We start from the raw sequence: 15,889 nt of genomic DNA on the forward strand, positions 1-15,889 counted from the left end.
CTTTTTTGTGTTTTGGTACAGCTGCTGGCAGGGTTTCAGAAAATAGGTGGAAAATCTGATCTTTCCTTGAGTCTTCATATCCTGTAGGGTTTGGATCCTGAGAAGACAAAGGCAGACTGCTAGATTTGTGATTTCAGTAAGTTAAAAATGTAGCCGAAAGTATCGGAAGGGGCCTGTGTGAAACTGAAGGCGGAGTTGAAGAAGTGGTAACAAAAAGAAGGAGGAACCCAAGGTTAGAGACAACTCACTTGCACCTACGGTGCCTTCGGGGTCTCAGCGTCTCACCAGCCTACAGCAGACGTTATGTGGGGAAGTCCGGTCGGTGCTTCTGGGGGGAAGCCCAGGTTTTGGTGTGGAGCAGCTCCCAGAATGGTCCTGTTCACTTCCTGGGGCGGTGTTGGTCTGCTGCGACTGGGATGCTGTCAACGTGAGTGTTAGCAGCTCCTGGAAGTGGTTGTGGCAAGGTTTGAAATTGGAAAGCGTTCCCTTGGCATTTCCTATCTGGTTTTTAGGCAGGAGCCCAGCAGCCTGACTCCTTGTTTTCTCTGCAAGTGGATCACAAAAGGGAGTGAGCTTGTTGCTGTGGCTGGCTGATTTCATCTCTTGTAGCCATAATTGACCTAAATGTGTACCTGGGAAAGCTCTACCCACTGCATTGCTCTCTGTAAGCTTGTAATTGCTATCATTGAAACTCAAAGCGGAGATAAAACGAGATGAAGTTCTGTCACCCCTAATTACACCGTGCGCGTCCCTGACGGGATGCTCGCTTTGAGACCTCTCCAGACCCAGTTCTGGGCCTGTTGAGCTGAACTCTCTTTGGGTTTGCTTGCCTCCCACCTTCGTGTGGCCTCTGACTTTCAGAACTACTGTTATTAAAGCTCACTTCGACTGTTCCGTGGGTTCTGTAAGCTCAGTCTCTTAAAATATTTGTCTGTGTACTGACAAAGAACCGATGATCAAAAGGGGAAGCTACAAGATCAAAGCTCACCTGTGTATCCCGGAGGCAGATTTGCTTGTAAATTAATGAGAGGACATTGCTCCAGCCCTCCTGTAGTCAGTTTGCTGTGGTTTGAATAGAGCAGAAACACTTTCCTGAGTCCTGTGAGTTGGTAGCTTTGCTTTTATTCTATTTGAGTTTCTTTACTTTCCTCATGACAGTAGCTGTGGCTGTTGTACGGTACCTGCAAGCTCTCCTTGAATCTTCATGGTGTCTGACGGACTGCGCTGATCAGTCCAACCCTGCTTCCCACCTCTGGGAACGTGGCTAGTGGACGGAGGCATTGCTAAACTTCTGATCCAAGAGACTTGACTGAAGTGCCTGGACGTACTGCGTTCCTAGGTTCTTTTTATTTGCCTTTAAATGGAAGCAGAAAGCAAGCGAAGCCTATTTAATGTAAGCTTGTAGGTTTATTGCCTCTGCCTGCAGACCTTGCTCCCATCTGAGCGCTGTGCATGTTTTTCCTGAGTGGATAAACTTTGCATCAAATGAATGACTAATCCTTATCACACAAGCGTTCATCTTTACAATTAAGAGTTCCTGCTCTTTAATTGCACGGTGATTGGACATACTAGTCATGAGTGCATTTGAGAGCTCAGATTCTTCATTTTCTCTCACTGCTGGTAGCAGGAATTTGCTGTGAACGGGGCATTATATTCTGGTTGGATACCCATTATAATTACATTCTCATCTTTGTGTATGTTCAGTGAACCTTTCTTCGAGCAACCTCCAAAAGAATGTACCTTTTTGCACTTTGGGAAAATCTGAACTCTGGGGAAAAAGGGGGAAGATGGGAGCAAGGTCAGTGTTTTGAGGTCTGCTAGGCTTTCCTTATAGGTTTGGCTAATGGACTATGGTCGAGGCATGGTTGTTTTCTAATGCAGAATACAATAGCTTGCTTGTTTTCTTTTACTTCGGACTGGAATCTCTTAATCCCTTCAGGCTCAAGTGTGAGTATCACATGATTTGGAGGTGTTTGGTTAGTGTGCTCCACTGCTGCAGAGCATCCCTGTGCGTAACGGATGAGTAAATCGGGACAGCAGGGAGAAGCAACATGGGCATGTTCAGTTTTGGAGACTCATGTCGAAGCTGTTAATGCTTTGCGGGTGTGTGTTCTGGCAGAAATAAGGGCCAGTGGCTGGTCAGCAAGGCTTTTTGCTGTGCAGAGATCAGCTTTCTGCTCTAAAAGTCCTAGCTCATAAAGAGCGCTCCAGCTTTCAAATATACTGATAGCGTCCTCATACCTTCAGCGTACCTACAGGTTCTCAAACCATGTTTTAGGGGATTTGGATGGAAACTTCCTTGCAGGAGAGCATGGTCCTTCTCTGAGAACCTGACTGTACGGGACATTGGAGGATACCTTGCTGAGTGATCTCTCATAAAGGCTCCTTGAAGTAAAAGTATTCTAAGTGTTCACAAGCAGCTCATCTCAGGCAGGAGCTTCTTACAGAGCTTCAGGACAGTAGCAACACACCTGGTCACTGTGATGTTGCTTTTTCTTCACTTCCAGCTTTAGTAGCTAGACCTAAAATGTTTTCCACACGTCTGAAAGCGGAATTTTAGCTTTTAAATTGTAGAAATAATGCTGATACTTGAAGTAACTGCCAAACACTGATCTCTAGTGAAAGGACTAGATGAGTATATCACTGGGGTTTTCTAAAACTGCTCAGTTTGCAGCATTTTAGGGAATTTACTATTCAACAGTGTGATGCTGACCTGAGGATGGAAACAAACTCCATTGATTTAGAAGATAGTGGTCTTGACTGTTGGTGCTGCTTTTGCCAAATTCGGTGCGTTAAGCACCAGGTCACTGTTGCTCTGCTTGGAGTAGCTGCAGTAAGGGATTGTACCAGCAGCTGAAGCCTGCTTCTTCCCAAGCTGTTTTGCATTTCTTTCAACCCAAGCGAAAATATTCGGGGAGCTCTAGTCCTGGAGGTTCTGCTCATCAGGAAAGCAAAAGGCCACTTGTCTGGGCTGAGGCGTTGACATGCAAGCTGGTTTAAGAGCTGTCTGGCTTTCAGTTGCTCGGCCCCTCTAAGTCCTCTGCAGTTTTTCTGCCACCTAAACGCTTCTGTGAGCTCTTGGAAGGCCAGTGACAGCCTGCCAGGAGAAGGGACTGAGGATGGGAATGGCTCAGTAATTCACTGAGATAAGAGCAATGCCAAACCTGCTGTTAGGAGTGATTCACCGCGGAGTGGGAAGCAACCCTGAAACCTGCCTGATGCGATGCCTACCTGCAGAGGGTGGTTACGTTCGTTAGTGTCACTGCTGGCTGCTGCCTGAAGTGGCTGGGTGCGGGTTCGTCTGGAGTGCGTGGCCAGAGGAAGAAGTGCTTTTGCTTGATTGTATGAGACTGGTGTAACAGGGACACGGAGCTATTTCTCACTTTCTTGTCTCAAGTCTAGCCCTTGTTAAGCTGTTTGTATAAGGTACGAGTTCAGGTGCTCCTGGCCTTTGAGGGTCACGCCCAGAGAGCAGTCCTATTAAAATTAATAGCGTTCTTGCATCATTCCTTAGACGGTGAGCTCTCATTCAGCGCTAAGGTATGAAGACTTTTCCTCTTGCATAAGAAGACTTGATTTGTTCTGGTTGAGGAAGAAACAGTTCGGCAGCTCACTAAAGGGTAAGTTGTGTGCTGTTGTGCCCTGTAGCTTATTTTTCTAAGCATTACAATTTCAAGTTACTATCCGGCTTTCTAAACTGTCTGCGTACGTCCGACTACCTGATACTAGACCAGTGATTAAGCAGCTGCAGTGATTATCAGGTCAGCCCTTGCTGAATGCGGTCCCTTTACTGCTTGTAGCATACGTCTTGCTTTTAGATGCAACTTGTTTGGCATTCAAATTAGAGACCTAGTAGGGCTAAGCCTAAACTGCTTGAACTTACTTCAGGGGCCCCAAAATTATAATATGGCTTAATTTCTAAATACCTATAGCTGTTCTTGCTTTTCCTAGTTCCTAAATTTCCTAGATCCTAAAATTCAGAACTTTTCCTAGTTCTAAAATTCAGCAGTAATTCCCTAGGAACTAAAATTCAGTTTTTAGTCTAATCAGAAACACATGCTACCATGTTAAACCCAGTAGAACAAGTAATGTGCTAGTTTTTTTTTAAAAAAAAGAACTTCAAAAAACCCTGCAGATTCAGTAATATTTTTTGAGCTAAGTGACTTATCGTAGGCAAGGAGTGATAAGTTACAACACGCCTTGTCAAAAGAAGTCAGTCTCAAATGTAACTCTTCCCATGAAAAGAGCAAGAAGGGATTTAAGGTTTTGTGCAAGAATTGTTGTGTTGGAAGTAAGCACATGGGCTGAGGAGAATCTAGTTAAGTTACAGTTTAAAAAAAGGCATAATGCCAAAAAACCTTTCAAAAATTTGTGTTTTAAGCTCTACAATTCTTACAGTGAATCTTGCTCTACGAATTCTTAACTGTCTCGGCTAGTGTGAATTTCCAAGCTGGGTGTGGAGACCAGTACGCTTCTGCAGGTGGAGAGAATGCTCAAGTCTGTTCAGGTAGATTGTCAGTCCCAGTGGTTTTGGTGCTGGAGAGTTGTGGGATTTTTTTAAAGTGGTCTGAAGATGAGGCTGTAAAGCGTGTGTGCTTGTGGTGCAGAGGCACGTGGAGCCAGGTGCGCGCTCCACTGCTTGTAAAAGGTTGGCTTTTGAACTTTCATGAATCAATGAACAGGAAACTTTGAACTGGCGTTCTAGCTCCTGTTTCCTAGAACTTCAAGCCTCCTAGCTGATTCTGGAAAACTCAGGAGGAAGAGTAGGGTCCCTGTGAATGCTTGGTTTTCTTAAGATCTGCTTGGTTATTTGTGGCTTATTAAAATGCAAAAGGTGAAGAATTCCCTAGGCTCAATTTAAGGATGGCTTGCTGAGCTGAAGGGTGGTAAAACAACTTAGTGCATCATGTTTGCAAAAGAAAACAATCAGAATTGTATTTCAATGGAAGGGAGTCAAGTTCTGCGATTCTGTTCTCCCCTAGGTGACTTTATGCTAAGTATTGCTGAAAGACTTGACAGATTCTGCATGTTGAAACAGATATGATGGATTAAAACTTGTCTGAGGAACCTCCTGCTTACTAGCTGGCTTCTGAGCAGCCGCTTTACCTGTAACCCCTCAAAAATCAATGCTGATGACTTAGATACTTTGATTTTAATAACATCTTAACCAGAATTCTTAGAGTTTAAACAACACACGGATATTTTTATGGCATGAGAATGTGGAAGAGAAAGTTGTGAATCTTTTCTGTGAAGCTGAGAATCCATAATCGTGCTGTGAGTGACAGCTCAGCCTCTAAATGGAATTCAGAGCATCTTTGCCATGTTATAAAAAGCTTGTTGCCTGGTGCTGATCTGTTCCTTCAACATAAAGCTTTTTGTAACCTTTAAACTCTGCAAGTATAGAATAGGAATTTATCCTGTTAAAACCTGCATTTGTTTAAAGAGCCACCTCCTATGTATTCAGCGATGTCCCACATCTCTAGATTTCAGTCATTTAAATACCAAGGTGTGTGTCACTCCAAACTTACTAGGTAAGCTTTTTTTTAAACAAAGAAATGAACTTGAGCTGTAGCAAACAAAACTCTGCCTATTCTGCTAAGCCGTCTCCATTCTTCAGTTTTATTATAGTGTTGAACTTCTGAATTAGTATTTAGGAGCTGATCTGCAGGTGACTTTTGTCTGAGAAATTCAAGAGATTCTTCCAAGTGCTTCTTGGATGAGGAGCATCTGACTTCAGCATGATCTTTCAAGTGATGTGTTTTACAGCATTTGATGTCATTTTACAGGTTTTCTGTTTGGGAAGAAAGGGGAAAAGTCCTTACTAGTACCCACTCTGCCAGTTCTGTTTCGGTGAGATACTCTAGCATGTACTGGGAAAGAGGATCTTAAAAATGAAGTGTTTGAAGTAGGTTGACTGGAAGGGTCCAAAGGCTCCAATTCTGAAGTAAGAATTAAGTGTAGTTTGCCTAGATAGGTTTGTCCTACTTACAAACCTTACTGAATTTTGGAAGGGAGAAGCAGAAGTTTTTTGTGCAAACCAGCACACTTGCGTTAGGTCCTTTCTTAGTCTTCTGTGGTAGTTCGTAAAGCTTTCACTGAAACGCCGCCGATATTCCCACCACCTGCTCGGTCAAGGTAAGTTCGTACGTTCATCACAGCTCACACGCGGCTTTTCTTCCTTCCAGTGTTCTGTCATAAGTGACACAGCCTGCTTGCAGGGAGATTTGGGGTAGAAACCTGCATCTTAACCTTTTTTTTTTCCCAGTTGTTTCAGTCCCATGCATCTTCAGTTTAACATGCTGTGTTCAGCATGACTGGCCTTACGTACTCCGAGGGGGGTTTTTTGATGCAATGCTTCTAGACAAAGAACGCTGCAAGAAAAGCATTTACCAAGTGCTTCTGCAGTGCTTTATCCTGCCTCTGTAGCAAGAATGGCCTCTCTCCTGAAGTGAAATTGCTGGCTCACAGCAGTCTTCCCTGGGTAGAGTGCTGCTAGCTTGGTGTCGTCGAGGCTAGGTACCAAGCGCAAGGGCTGCTGTGCAGATCATGCGACTGGGAGCTAAGAGTACTGGGTGCCTGAGGGTGCTGGAATGCTGGCCTGAACTTCTGGGGCAGGAAGGCCTGGCTATTGAAAGGGAAGGCCTTGCTACTGATTTCAAGCTACCCCTCAGAAATACAACTCCTGCAACAGTTCCGTATCTCGGGCAAACTGCGCTGAAAAGCGTCACCTGCAGCACAGGCAGCTCTGAGGGTTTGCTTCTGCTGCCTGGCGCTGAGGTTACATACCTGTGGCACCACTTGGGCTCCGCTGGAGATTTATGCAGGAAGTGGAAGCAGATGCATTCCTTTTCGGAGACCTGTTTTATTAATTGTTAACTGAAACAGTTGAATTGCTGGTTTTTGGTATTTGTGGTACCGTTTGATATCTTAGTCGATAACGTTCATGTTTTCCACAGATAAGATGTGCTGACTCCTTGTGGGTTGGGGAGTAGTGAGTTACTGGATTTGTAGATGTTAAGATGGCAATGTGCACAATTCAGTCGCTAGAGCTAGTGCACTGAAACTTCATGCTGGGAAGTTACTCAGTAACTTGGTTTTGGTCAGTGAGCTGCAAATAATAATGCTGGTGAACTTAGCAAGCTTAAATGAAAAATGTACAAACAACAAATGTCTATTTTGGAGCTTGTTCCTAGGGGTAACAAAGCCTTCCTTGGTAACAGTACTTGTGCAGATACTCGTGGCTCTGACAAGACTAGGGATTTTGTTGTTCGTGTTTAATATCTGTGCAGTTAGGACCTTATTTCTTCTGAAGCTTTATTATACCTTACCTGTAAGCGACGTGGTTACCTGTGAGCTTGCTGTAATGCTGAAGGCATGATTCCCTTCAAACTTCTGGCAAGGGAAATTGAACGTATGCATTGCTGTGTTTGCTCTGGTGTAAGTTACTGCAGAGCATTGGCAGATCCTCCTCTGTGGGATCGTGTATCAGTTTGAGGGAGAAGCTAGTCTGCTAGCACACTTAATCTATTTTTGATTTGTCAGGATCTCAAAGGTAGAAACAAAAAGCACTTTGTCCTGTCTGGTCTCATGAAGACTGACACTTGAATCCCTCTTTCTAGTCATCTATTCAGTTATTTCCTTAGCATGTTGTTATACTTGCTGAGTGAAGCTCATTGTTTAGTAGAAGAAAACTAAAATCAGGTCGCTTCCATACAAAGGCTTTCATCTATAGGTTGAACATCTCATACTGACAATTTCAGTTCTGTTTGAACAGCTTCAGGTTCAATCTTGTCAGTGGAAGTCAGTGAAACTTCTCTTGCAACTCGAGTAACCCATCTGAGAAACGAAGCCGTGCCGGGCTGAGCCTTCCTGCTGTCTTCCATCAAATCCCTCCTGCGTCCTCTTCCTTAGTTGGGCGAGAGAGGAGTAGCGTGACTGAAGATACCTCCTGGTGGGCACCACGTAGTAGGGCTGCTCAGCAGGTCGTGCGGCTCTTCAGCTGAGCTTTAATGAACAAACAGCCCCCCTTCACTTTTGGTGACCTCTCTGGAGAATCACGCATGCTTGCTTATACTTAGGAGAGAATGAAAGTCTGACAAAATATCTTGGAAATATTGCACGCAGGTTTTAGTTCTTGCTTTTTGTGTTATCGTACACCTTTCTTGCTCGTTGCTAACCCCAACCGGCTAGATACAGTAAGCGGTCTGAGTCTTTACCTTGCTATTTAAGCTTTTTGACAACTTCCTGGAGCTCTAAACATCAGGGCTTGAAACTTTTGATGCATATTAGAGCTGTGTCAGAATTTCCATGACCCTTGCAGGTGATCATAATGTGTTCAGTCTATCTGTGAGCAGCTGAGCTTGGTTTTCTGCTGCTTGCTTTATGCTTTTCAGGCCTCTGTTTGCTTTTGCCTTAGTTAAGCAATAATAATTGTTAACTCAAAGCATTAAACTGAGCTATCATATTGGGAGAACAAACCAACCAAATAAGCATTATTGCAACTTCCTGATAATGAAAATTCCAGTAGTGAAGTATTTGATTTAATCTTTAAGGTTGGAGAAAATGGAGGTGGTGATAGAAGAGCTGCCTTATAACTGACTCTCACTTCGGCAAAGCTTGACCTGTGTAGGGAGGGTTTCAGTGGCCTCACAACTACTGAGGGTAACAGCTATTTGTTATGTTAATACAGGGAACGTCTGGTGAGCTGCTTGTTCTTTGAGCATTTGAACACCAAAGGACGTGGTGTCCGCTTAAATTCTTTACTTACTGATGCTTCCTCAGCTGGAGTCTGGATGACATTGTCTGCTTCCTTCTAGCAATTCTGTCTAGATGTACTTAAGCTGGAAACTGCAGCGTTAAGAACACTGGAATATTGCTGTCTTCCCTCTGAATCAGACTGAGTCAAGCAGGGTGCCCAGAGTAGGTAAGAACCGCTCACTGAGTGGTAGAATGCGGGCCTTCTAAAAAGGAGGCTAGGTGGGACACAAGCATCTAGCTGGAGGTGAGAAGAATCTTATTTATGGTCTCCAAGGCAGTTTCTGTATACAGCTAATATGAACAGAGCGCTAAAGATGCTTCTAGTAAAGCTGGATCTTCTGACTGCAGGTGGCTTTGGCAGTTTTCTTGGCACAAAAAACTTGGTTAACAAACATTGCTGTAGAAATAGCATAGGCACAGCCTGGCGAGATCCAACTGAAGAGCTCTGAGCTTTGACGACTCACTTTATGTTCTATGTAAGAACAGCTCTGACTCACTGGAGGATGTAAGCACGTGATTAAACCAAGCAGTATCACTGTACAAGTCAGAATTGTTGAGGCTTCCAGCCTCCCAAGTTAGGGCACCAGTTCTGTCTCATTACCCTCTAAAACTGCATGCTCAGACCCGTTTTTGAACTTGCTCTGTATTCCTCTGCTTACCTTTAGGCGCTCGGTTCCAGCTCTGTAGGCTGAAGCACAGCTCTGTGCTCGGCTGGCTGGCTGATGGCTGTGTGGACACTGCTGGGTAGGCTGCTCAGCACTGCCGCTGCTTGACAGCAGGTGCCTGCCTGGAGGTGATTGCCACGGGGCTCAGACAGGGCTCGCACACGGGTGCTCTTCACACTCAGATGCTGGCTGCTGGCAGAGCTGGGTGTTGAAGCTGTTCCCTACCAGTTCAGAGATTTCTACTGTAATAAAACTTGCCCCAAAGCCGGCTTTTGATAACGTACCCTACTGAATTTTTCTGTTTTACGGATGCTGCTGTGGAATTAGCATTATTTCTTAAATACGGTATTTTAAGCATTCCACTTATTCTGCAATAATTGCTCATAGAACAATAGTGGGTTTATAGCCTTGGATACCTTTAACAGCGTTATGGAAGCTAGCTATCACGTTAACAGAACCATTCTAAATATACTTCAGCATTGCATTCTTGGTGGAGTAATTGTGACGCAAGAACTTGATTCCTGATTATGAATCCATCTTACGTATGCACACGTGACAATGACAGAGCAGCACATGCTGGATTTGAAGATAGGGTTTCCTTCACTATGACTTGAAGTATGGTACCAAGTATCCATTGCTTTTGAAGCATTATGTGAGCTCAGCAGTGTGGGGCTGTTCAAAAGTGGCTGCAAGCTACAGGTCGTGGGAAAATCGTAGTCCTTCAACAGAGAATGCATCTTCATTTCTGCAGTCTGTAGGAAAACTGTGTGCAAAGCTTGCTTTGGGCTATTTCATTTGGGGTGACTTGTCAGGGGGACACATCTGGTGTTGCCATCTGCATGAGAAGTCTATCTTCCAGTTCTGGTTTCCCAGGCTCTCTGGCTTTTCCTCTTATTTAGGTTTTCCAAAGCATACTTCTGTGCTAGTTTATTCCTCAACAGTCAAGTGGTTAGAGGGAAGTACCTGGCACATAATACTTCCAGGCTTCTCTAACGGGTTGGTCTGAACTGTTCAGATGCCTGCTGCTGTCTCTAGGCTTGCTCCTGACTGCTCTCTTAATTCAAAGGAAACGCAGGGGTGTTCTGGACAGGAGGGAACTCCTGTCCCAAGAGTCAGACTGTCTGAAAGACACTGTCCTAGCATAGCTACCTGATCTCAGTGAGGGTGGATTTTCATGATTGGGAAATCGGTAAAAATATCTCTAAATGCTGTCTTAACCTGCCTGGCCTACCTGGAAGAACTAGACGGTCTTTTGACTAGCACTGACAGCATTAGTTGACCTGAAAGTAGAAAGGAACCAGCCTTGAGTGCTGGGAGACACGACTGTCAATGGCTGAAGGAGCCATACCTTGCGTCAAACCTCCCTTAAGTGTCTTGAGTTTCTGGCAGTGACAGGCTGACTTCAGTACAAGAGACAGGTGGTAGGTTGGGGCAGGGAGTTTAAACTCTCGAAAACTGGAGGTAAGGGAAGAAAATGTGAAGAAATGACAAGCTATTACTGCACTGATTCCGTACCTGTGCAAGATCTACACATTAAACTTATGCTGACGTGCTGCTAAAAACATCCTCTCATCCTCCTGCCTTCTGTGGAAGCAAAATGGCAGGCTTCAGTTCCTCCCTGTCTGGCTGCTTTAATTCTTCCTAAGGCTGCCATCAGAGTAGCTCTGCTTCATGCCCTGGCAGTCTTGCTTGAACTGTCAGTGCAGTCTGCAAGCCCCTTTCACTGTGAATACCGCTGGCGTAGCAGTTGATTGAGCAGTGGAAGCATGAGTAAGTCTCTCACTGGCTGGTTCTCAAGTCTGACATCATATCCAAGAATTAGATGGCTCTCTTTCACCATGAGGATAATGAAATAATTCCTACTGCGTTATTCATTAACTCACATTTCATTCAGTGGCTCCTAAGAGGATAACAAGTATGTTAGAGGTGAACTTGCACAAGACTTCTGACATCCTTTTGATAAGATGAGGTTAAAGCTGTGGCAGACGAAGTTTAAACATGACAGCGGTGCCTCGCTGAGGCAAGTGGCATGTGGTGGATTACACTCACTGACTTTAAAACTAATTGAATCGATTTGGCTTAAAGAAAATAGCCTGCATCTGAAGTTGTTTGAGAAGTAGCTAATGCACAAAGCCAGGTGAAGTACTTCCTTAATTTTCCTAGTATGAGTGACGGTAGAGAAGGGTGATGTTCAACCTAGTTCAATCCAGGTGCTTCAGGGCAGGTAGGGGAGCCCAGCAAATAAAGCGGGGGACCTGCAGCAAAGGAAGCATGTGCAGAGAAAAGCATTGTGGTGAAGGTCAGTTTCTCCTGACCTGTATAAGCCTGGTACAAGAGTCTGGTAAAGCATGTTGGGTTTTGAGTGTTAACACTAACGTATATCGAGCGCGTATAAGATTTGAGTACCCTTTACGTGTCAGTGCCGTGTCTTCCCATGTGCATGCAGTTTTGTCAGCTTAAACCGCCATATCCTACTCTGCAAGGAAACCTTAAAGGAAAGAAAGATTACCTGCCCTGAGGGTTTTCATTAACATTATGTTCAGAAGTTGTCTAGTTTTATACTACACAACCCTACCCCTAGCTTTAGGGCTGAGTGTTTTAGAGGGGGCTGTGAGGATTGGCCACCTGAGTCATTTCAGCTCTAACGCAAGTCCTGGATGACCTGAGCTTCCTAATGAATGGCTGTGGCTGTTGTTCAAGCTCCTATACCAAATGTGAGCACTGTTTAATTCTTAAGGCTTGCCAAGAAGTCCGTCTCTCCGAAAGAAGTTTATACAATTACTGTACAATTGAGCCAATAAACTAATATAATCAGATTAAGCTGTTGGTGGGAGGAATGCTGACTGGAATATTCAAATGCCTATCCGGTCCCTCAAGTGTCAGCGTGCACCAGCATCAGTAGTTTATCCACACAGGTAATAACAGATCTCTGAGGAGAGACTGCGAAGGTCTTGTACATCCGAAAATATCCAGAACTGCCCGGCAGCCCAGTAACATCTTAACTTGTCTGGTTTTTGTAGAAGCAGTGGATGAGGGAGTAGCAGCTTCATCTGGGAAGAGCAGCTAGGTGGTGGTCTGGTGAGTCAGGTGGCTGCCATCCTGGAGATTTAGATGTGTCCCTGCCCTGCTTTGGATCGTGGCGCTGGGCGGTAAGTTACTGGAACTCTTACAGTAGTTATGCTATTTTACAGCATGTGTAGTTAAGCTTTTGGTGCTGGGTATACATCTCCAGGCCTGAGTGCTCATCCCTGCAACTCCAACTCCCCCAGCTAGTGGAGCTGGATTCCCTGAGTACAGAGCAGAGTAGTATAGAACATGGAAACCTTGGAAAAACTAGACTTCAGACATCTGTTTTGGGTACCGAAACAAAACCTTTCTGATACCTTGAATTCTTACCATGCTTAGTTTTCAGCCTTTTAAGTGCAGTAGTGCTACCTAACTGTATGGGACAGCGTGAAAATACCTAAAGCATGGTGAGCGCCATGGAGCTTTGCCAGGAGATGTGCTGTAAATTGAGCAGTGTGGAAAAGTGACTTTATTCAGAATACCATGCTGACTACAAGGGTTAGTAAAATGCATATAATAAAATAAAAGTCTGTGTTCAGAGAATGCAGAGCTCCTCTTCCTCAGGAAGTTGTAGAGAGCAATGAGGCTGCCTCTGAGCCTTCTCTTCTCCAGCCCAGACAGCGCAAGTGTCCTCAGCCTTTCTCATAGGACAAGCCTTCCAGCCCTTTTACCAGCTTCATTGCCCTCCTCTGGTTGTTTTCAAGGACCTTAACATCCTACTTGTATTGTGGAGCCCAGAACTGCACACAATATTGAAGGTGGCACTGTATCAACACTAAATATAGCGTGAGAGTCACCTCAGAGTGGGAGAATTAGTGTGTGGATCTCTTCTGTCAGCCTTGTGTCCCTTATTTACTTTATTGTGCAACTGCCTGTAACAACCTTAATTCCTAGTCCAAGAATCCATCACCAAAGCATGCCTGTCCTGTCAAGGATCTCTTTCCTTGCAGCAGCATCTACACGCCAGTGCTTGGACTTCTCAAGCTGTTGTATGTGAAATAGTGAGAAGAAGAAATACTGGCCTGTTTGTTTTATTTTGGGAGATCTGGTTTTAGCACTCATGTTAATGGTAACTGGAAAAAAAATGATTATCTTCATGTCAAATTTTAAATTGTTCAGACTGAACATAATTTGCAGCAGCTCTAAGTGCTGCTTCACGGATTTCACTGCTTATTCTGGAAACCTCTACCAGCCAAAGACTACTCTCAGGACAGTTCTGTCAGCTGGGCCTGAAAGTGATGCAGAGAGATTTTATTTCCCAGCTCATGACACAGATATGGTACTGCTATTAAAACATACCATGGGATTTTCTTATAATTTGCTTCACAGATCAGCTTAAACTTGTCAAGTAAGCTTTGCTACATAAGGATGTAATCTTTCACCCAGGTAAGGCAGTTTAGTTATATATATATATATATATATATGGCATTTGAATCTAGATGTACAAAATTGTATGCAAGCTCTTTGAAAAATAAGGCCTGGATGCTGAGCTGGATCTTACGGTGAGCTGTTATTTATCTAAATGTCAGATGCTTTTCATCACAACTCTGAGCGTTTGCTTCTAGAAGTTGATTTCACATCTAGATTTGTGTATTATACCAAATGTATAACATCTTGAAACGTTTGAAATAAAAGTGAAGTAGGCTTGAGTATTCTGAACATTGTTCCTATCCTCGTCTTTCCTATCTGCTCGGTGTGAAGGCTTCATTTATCTTAGAGTATTTTTCCTCACTTAAAATTTTCTAAAGAATCCAGCTTTAATATGGAACAGGTTTTCTGGAGGAGTTCTTGGAGATGCGCAAACCTTGGCTGGACGAGTCTGTGATCCACTTGATCTAATTGGGACTGTGTCAAATAATGGCTTGGACTCAGCAATGTCCGCATGTCCCACTTAACCCATAAAACTACTTCTGTGCATCTATCCTGGTTCTTCATGCTCCACCACTGGGCTTGAAGAGGCAGAATTAACTTCTGCTTTTTTGTAATTGAATGTTAAATCTTGTTCCTGTGACTGTCAGCAGCACAGACCTCTGGTGTTGAATCGGAGCCTTTCAGAAGGAAGGCTTTATGGAATCATTCAGGTTGGAAAAGCCCTCGGAGATCATCTAGCCCGGCCTTTAGCCTAATACTGATGAGCACCACTAAACCGTGCTACGAAGTTCTACATCTACACGTTTCTTGAAGACCTCTAGAGATGGCAACCAAACCACTTCCCTGGGCAGCCTATTCCAATGCCACACAACCCTTTCAGTAAAGAATTTTCTCCTAATATCCCACCTAAACCTCCCCGGCGCAGTTTGAGGCCGTTTCCCCTCATCTTATCACTTGGTGCTTGGGAGAAGAGCCTGATCCCCACCTCGCTACAGCCTCCCTTAAGGTCATTGTAAAACATAGTAAGGTCTCCCCTGAGCTTTCAAGTTAATCAATCCCAGCTCCCTCAGCCACTCCCCCTAAGACTTGTCCTCCAGACACCTCACCAGCTTCGCAGCCCCTCTCTGGACCTGCTCCAGCACCTTGATGCCCTTCTTGTAGTGAGGGGTCCAAAACTGAACACAGTACTCAAGGCGCAGCCTCACCAGAACTGAGTACAGGGGGACAGTCAGTTCACAGAAGTGAGTCGGGGATTGAACCATATTTAAAATGGAAATTCCTCCCCGATGCATCAGTAACAGAATTACCTGTTGAACTTCTGTAATGCCTGTGGGGAAGATGTGTGGATGTGTTCTACTCAGGTAACATGCTGAAGAGCCCAAGCTTTTTGTTTCCTTAAATTGATGGCTTCTCTCTTAATTACAAGCGAGCCTTTCTTAGTTAACTAGGTTTGCTTTGAGTCACATTAGGAAGGAGTGAATGTTCTTTTAAGGATAAAACACTTAAAAATGTGTTGTTATTGTTAGTGTTCTTCCTGCTCAGCCTTCTCAGAGTTCAGTGTATCTGCCAATAAGAATGAGTTTCTCCAGGGAAAACAAGTGAGAAGCCAGGGTTTGTTTGGCTTGGATGAATCCATACTAAGTCAAGTTTTGGGGAGAAGCGTTCTGGATATTCCCATCAGAGTTCCCCGGGGTGTAAATGACTGTATATGCAGACAAATACATTCCTACAGCAACTCAACACTAGAAACAAAGGTTGCTGTAGACCGTGTGCTTCTAGTGATGAGTTGGAGGAATACTTGCGTACAAGCACATATTATCCTGTGTTACTAATTTGCTGTGCCTTTTTTTTAAAGGGCCCTTAGTGTAAAATATCATACTGGGGCCATATCTGTTTCTAGCTTAAAAAACAAAAACAAATCAACTCTACAGAACATAACGTTGATGTAAGCGAGCAGGTAGGAAAACCTGACTTAAATCTTTAGTTTCTGTAGAGAAACTCTTTCCTGTTGGTTGACGTAGCCATTGAAA

At 44.2% G+C, this 15,889-nt stretch overlaps 1 protein-coding gene across 13 annotated transcripts in view; it reads left to right on the top strand.

Moving 5' to 3' along the window:
* The window catches only part of MTMR3 (myotubularin related protein 3), an 81,085-nt gene that overhangs the window by 6,271 nt on the left and 58,925 nt on the right, over positions 1-15,889 (top strand). Inside the window, exons 3-4 of one of the 13 annotated variants that reach the window (XM_066979164.1) lie at positions 3,515-3,620; positions 12,443-12,571. The exons of 10 other annotated variants lie outside the window; for them this stretch is intronic. The gene's annotated coding sequence lies outside the window, so the exon portion shown is untranslated. The remainder of the gene's footprint in view (positions 1-3,514; positions 3,621-12,442; positions 12,572-15,889) is intronic. 2 more of the 13 variants (XM_066979163.1, XM_066979165.1) reach the window with 2 other exon arrangements.

Source organism: Anser cygnoides, chromosome 17 (assembly GCF_040182565.1).
Source record: "Anser cygnoides isolate HZ-2024a breed goose chromosome 17, Taihu_goose_T2T_genome, whole genome shotgun sequence".
NCBI lineage: Eukaryota > Metazoa > Chordata > Aves > Anseriformes > Anatidae > Anser > Anser cygnoides.